At 50.6% G+C, this 6,000-nt stretch overlaps 1 pseudogene; it reads right to left on the bottom strand.

The window, feature by feature from the left end:
- Nucleotides 1-4,512: 4,512 nt before the first annotated feature.
- On the bottom strand, nt 4,513-4,693 carry LOC112551165 (annotated as a pseudogene).
- Nucleotides 4,694-6,000: the final 1,307 nt, after the last annotated feature.

Genomic DNA, 6,000 nt, shown 5'->3' on the forward strand with positions numbered 1-6,000 from the left:
CTGGCGTGGTGTGACGTGGACACTAAGGTGCATGGTTGACAGCTTAGAGGTTGCAAATTTGAGGCCATAGCAGAAGCACTCATGGTGCACCCATGTCTGATCCCAACGATTCTATGAATTCTGCTAAATACTTTGTTGCAAGGGCATGAAAAAGAAAGGGACGGGAACTGTAAATGAAATGCTAACAGCCAAGATTCACCTCCTGCCTGTGTGCTGTTACTGAAAATGGCATGGCTGAGACAGTATTGCATCTGTGCTGAGTGTATTGATTTCTCCATGATAAATGCATATTGCACATACAGTAGTCTGAATATCTTTCCTTTATATTGCTCCCTTGTCCTCTAGGAATAATACACTCTGTTGCACATGGACACATTTAATTGATAATGCTATTCCTATGGACAGGCCAACCGTAGTATTTAAAAGAGTACATTTCAACTCAAGTGAGTTACAGCAGTTTCTCTTTGATCACAACAGCCCTTTATCAATGGCTAAATTCTGATTAGCCCTTGTGTGAATGCATAGCAATAGTGAAGAAAAATCATTCCTTCCACTTTGTCTAGCCTGTAAAGGCAGTGGCAATGCATAGGGGATGCACGTGCACCTCCTGAGAGCACTGGTGCACCCCCTCACAGCAGCGTTCACTGCTTAGGCGGTGGGCGAGGGGGGCAGGCAGGAGCACTGGTGCTCCCCCTTAGAGTGCCGGCTGGAGAGTGGGGGTGCCAGGAGAAGTGCCACTGGCCCTTCTGGGTGTGCTGCTGGCATTTCTGGGCAGCGTTCCCTTCTAGAGCCAGCTTATAGGGAATACTGATTCTGGGTTGGTGCGCGCAACCTGCCAAGGGGGGAATCCCCCCACAACCTAGTCATCACAATCAGCCATGGGGGGAACCTCCCTGTCCCTGACTGGCTGCTGGGGGGGACAAGTGCCCCCTGCTGAGTCAGGTGGCACCAGTCACTCATGTGTAAAGGGGTAAGGCACCATTAGAGTCCTATGCTCAAGGACTATTCCTTCACTCCTCCCCAAGGACACGTTACACCTCAAAGAGAGTACTTTGAGGAGAATGTTTGTAGGTTAGTCTAAACTGCAGAGATTAAACTGAGAAGCAACTGGATGCACATTCACTTTTGCTTCAGGAAATGCAGCTCAAACCAGAAGTCAGGAGGTGCTAGAGCATGGCTTTCTGGCATGTACACATCATGAGCTGTATGTTCAGTTCCTCTTCCTGCTGCCCCTGAGGTCTCTGGGATTTGCCGTCCACAATCACACCAGCAGGACTCTGCAGGATAATTTGCAGGGTTGCTCATCACTTCCTCTTCCTGCTTCCAGGTACCTCTGGGACTTGTAGTCAGCAGTAAGTTTTTAGCAGGGCAGGACAGGGCAGCCCTGTATTCGGGGAAAGGGAAATTTAACCCCACTTCCTGGCCCCGGACTCATAGCAAGAGGGCAGTCCTTGCCTCTTCCCTCTCCCTACCCCCTCTCCCTCCAACTCTTCTCTGCTGGAGCAGACAGCCCAGCCCAGGACTGGAAAGCATGCTGGGGGACTGTGATTTAACTTGAACCAGGAAGGGGTCTGGAACAGAAGTTTCATGAACTGGTTTGACCCAGATCAGTTAAGTCTGATACTACATTCAACAAGGTTTATCTTAAATCAGTTTCAGTCAATTTGAAACTGGGTTATGTGCACTGAGCTTCTGTTCTGTTACAGTTTTAAACCAGTTTCTTATTACTTAAACTGGTTTATGTGTAACTTCTGTCCCTAGCTTGGAAGGAAAAAATATCTCTGTAATCCCTTATAAGCAGACATGTCCCTGTAGCACACTCCCCACCTAGTGTACTAGCTACCCCAAGATTAACTTGATGCTTCAGCCTGTCAGTACAGTCCCTTCTTTGGCAGGCAATTGATTTGTACATGGAATACTTGAGGCATTGGTAGAAAGGGTTTTACTGAACGTCCAATGAGGAGAAACTGGGGCCGGGGGGCGGGGGGGGGTCCGACTGTAATCCTGATTGGAAACACTTGGATAATTATCACTCCAAAGAGCTATACTGATTAATAGATACATGACAATGGGACAGCTTTGTATCTTCAAATTACTTTATTGACATAAACTAGTTACTTCTCAAAATAAACCTGAAGGGAAGGATTATCACATCCATTTTACAGTAGGGAAATTGAAGTTGAGATTAGGCCAGGGGTGGGCAAAACATGGCAGGTGGGCCAGATTCAGCCTGCCAGGCCATTCTATCCAGGCCACGGGCCCCTCCAAAAACAATTATTACCAAACTGTGGCTGCCCCTCTGAAAGCCAGTGGGAGGTGGGCTTTCAGAATTTGCATGCCATCAAACCAGAAAGGCTCTGTGCTTCTACTGCCATGGAGCTCTTGACGATGGCATGCAACTGGACAGCTGGTAAGTGGGGAGGGGAGCTCCTGCCTGCAGGTATGGTGGCGGGGGGGGATGTGTGTAGGTGGGTATGGGGTTTTTAGGCGGGTGTGGCCCCCCCCACCAGATGCCCCCCCATGGCACACAGCCTCTGCAACCAGCAGCAGCAGCAGGCGGGCCCTCAGGGTGCTCATGGCCCATGGCAGGCAGAGCCCCACAATGGCACGTGGCTCCAGCTGAATCCCAGGAGCTTCACAGGGCATCATGGAGCCCATGCATGCTGGTGCATGTCTTCAAACCAGGCCAAGCTGGCTCATGCCAGCACATGGGGCTCCTGGCACTGCAGGTGGGAGCTGCACACCATCAGGCTGGGTTGGGACAGCTCCGTGCCTCCATCTGGGGCTTCCAGCACTCCAGCAGAGAGCCACACATGAAGACATGGAGCCAGCCCAGCCTGATGGTGCATGACTGCCCGTGGCTCCTGGTCTGTGTGTCATTGGGTAAGGTAGGCTCTGTGCCTCCATGTGCAGCTCCCTGCTGGAGTGCTAGAAGCCCCACATGGAGGTATGGACCTGGCCTGGCCCAGCCTGATGGCATGCAGCTCCTACCTGCAGTGCCAGGAGCCCCACATGCTGGCAAGGAGCCAGTCCAGTCTGGTTTCAAGGTGCATGCCAGTGGGTCAGGCTGGGTGGGCTCCATGCCACCCTGTACAGCTTCTGGCATTCAGCATGAGCAACACGCTGCTGGGGGGCTCTGCCTGCTGTGGGCCATGAACACCTTAAGGGCCTGCTGCTGCTGCCATCGGGGGAGGGGCATGGGAGGGCCCCCCCCCCACACCTCCCATCCCTCACAAACCCCACAACCACACGCACACACATCTACAACCCTTCACAACCCCCCACACCCATGCCTCCATCCCCTCTCCACCCCCCACACAATATACAAGAGTAAGACTTTATTTTGAACTATTATGCAATCACCTCTATATACACTATGCAAACGCACATAAATCAAGTCAAAATATTTTTTGAAATAAAATTAAAATGTTATAGTAGATTTTTGATTTTTAGTATATGATTTGAGGTTTTTTTCTGGTTCCAAGATGGCAAATCCCCCCCTCCCAAAAGTGGGGGGACGAGGGGAGGGACTTCCAGTGGCAAAGGTCGGGGTAGGGGTGAGACTTCCAGTTCCAAGATGGCAATCAGGAGGCGGGGTATCTTTCAAGGCGCGGAGATACCCTTGCAGCCCTCAATAGCTCACCAAAAGTCTTGAAGCGGCCCTCCAGCTGAAATAATTGCCCACCCCTGGATTAGGCCCGTGATTTCAAATGTGGCCACTCAGGTCCTTGATCTGATACAATTTATGGTCAACTTCTGAAAATTTTGAAATGACTTAACTGGGGCAGTGAGAATTAGTGGGGTATTTTTTTTCCAAATTCTAAAATCTTGTCCAAGGTCATATGGTAAATAAGGGGCAAAATGATAGGAGAATCAAGGGCTTTTCATGCTCCCGGTCACAGACACAGGCAATATGTGACTTTGGAGTGCCAAAGACAAGTGGAGGAACTGTGATCTTTACTGAGCCAAAGTACAGCACCTATGCACAAAGACTTTCTGTGGGTGATTACATGTATGATAAAGACATATTGCAGAACTGCTTCAAAGACTGTGACAGAGTTCCTGTCTGTTCATTTTTAACAAGCCTATTGCACTAACTTGCCTTGGAAATGGAAAAGGAAATATATTCATATTCTAATTTTTCATGGACCATGTATTTCCAGCAATAGGCATTTAAAAGAAATGATGTTAAATATAGTGGGACAATTTAAAAATGTGTAAGTGTATAAAATCTCATTTCAAGGGCCAAATCAGTTCCAGTTTCTCTTGAGCAAATCCTGAGTCCAGTTCCAAAATTCGACTGAGCAGAGAGCTCAGTCATTGAAGTCTGTGGGTCTCTACCACTGAGCAAGTTTCTTCTGTCCCAGTCTCAGTGGTTTGGGGCTTTAGATACTTCCCAAATCCATGGCAGGCACCCTCCATGCAATCCCCAGGTCCAGAGACCTTGGGGTTCAGATGCCCCCTAGTCTTGCTTGCTCATAACCAAAAGGCTGAGGAGCAAACCAGAAGGAAAGGGGGAAAGTCGTCCCCCATTACCACAAAACTGGTCAGTTGAGTTTCCCATTCTGAATTTTCCTCAGTTTTCCCATTCTGAGGAAACTCACAAGTGTCAGCCTGCCTGGACTGCAAGGGACGGGCCTCACCCTGGGAAAACCACCTTTGTGATCATTACGTCTCCCTGCCAGGTAGATCTCAGCCAAAAGACCAAGCTGATTAGCCACTACTGTCATTCCCTACCTCAAAAAATTAACTGCTTGAGGCAAGCCTGTCCAAGTCATATCCAGGGCAGGGGCACATACTGCCCATTAGGGGTTAATTTACAGTCTCAAGTCCAACTGCTTCTCCCCCCACCACTAGGGCTTGTGCAGCTGCTGACTCTGGATTCTCCTTGCCTCTGTCCCTGCTTGCTTCTGCTACTGGGGGGATTAAGTGGTGTATTTTGTGGGAGCCATGGAGCCCCATGTGGTGCCCGTGCAGTCCACAGCTCATGCAGGTGCAGTCCCCAGCCTCTACAAAGTGGGCTAGCCCTGGCTTGAGGGATGAATTTGGCCTTATGTCAGTTATTTGTACAATGTTTAGAGACATTAACTGACATCCTGAGAGGGACGGAGGAGGAAAGCTCAGCGCTGGGGAAAGTAGTGAAAGCTGGCGAGGTAGCGTTCATTACACTTTTTATTTCTTTTGTCCAGCCAAAATTCAGAAAATCATTCTCCAGCAGACCTGTCTGTGCTGGCCCAGTTGTAGGATAGCACAAAAACATTCATTATGTGCTCAGCACTGCTGTTTTTGACCATGCTTATTCCTTGCTCTTCTCCCCCCAAAGTATTCTTCTCCTTAGAGAGAGGAAAGGGGAGCTGTCACAAAGCTGAGATTTGTGTCCTTAAAACATCCAAATGATGTCAAGTTCCCAGGATTCATTTCCACAGTCCTTGGGATGACTAATGACGATCATGCCCACCATACCTGGCTCTTCCCAGAAGAGATGCCAGGAAGGGGCTAGGGCGAGCCCTTGAGAGAGAGTGAATGACAGCAGCATGCGCTGTCGTAACACGCTCAGGCAGCACAAAGTCTCATGATGTTCAGTTTTGCTTTTTAGGGACAGGGTTGGACAGAAAGGAGAATATGAGCCCCCCACCCCCACCTTTGAAACCTGGTGCCTGCACCTGAGCTCCCAAATCCATGGGTAGGTGCCTGGGCAGCCTGGTTCTCTGGGCAGGGAGGACAAGTGACCTTGACAGAGCTAAGGGCAAACTGATGAGACGGGCCAGGAGGGGCCACAGCAGTTTTTTTCTAGACTGGAGGCGACCCGGGGACAAGGCCAGCTCTCCCCTTCGTCCTCCCGGCGCACAGGGAGCCGGGCAGTCCAGGGAGACCGAAATCGCGGGGCTGTGTCGGGCGGGGCACGTGCGGCACCTGGAGCGGATCTCGTGCGCGGGGCGAGCGGGCCGGCAGCCGGGGCTGAGCCGGCGGCGGGAAGGGGCAGCGGCCGCCCGGCACATG

The sequence above is a fragment of the Alligator sinensis genome, unplaced genomic scaffold, assembly GCF_000455745.1.
Source record: "Alligator sinensis unplaced genomic scaffold, ASM45574v1 scaffold699_1, whole genome shotgun sequence".
Lineage (NCBI taxonomy): Eukaryota > Metazoa > Chordata > Crocodylia > Alligatoridae > Alligator > Alligator sinensis.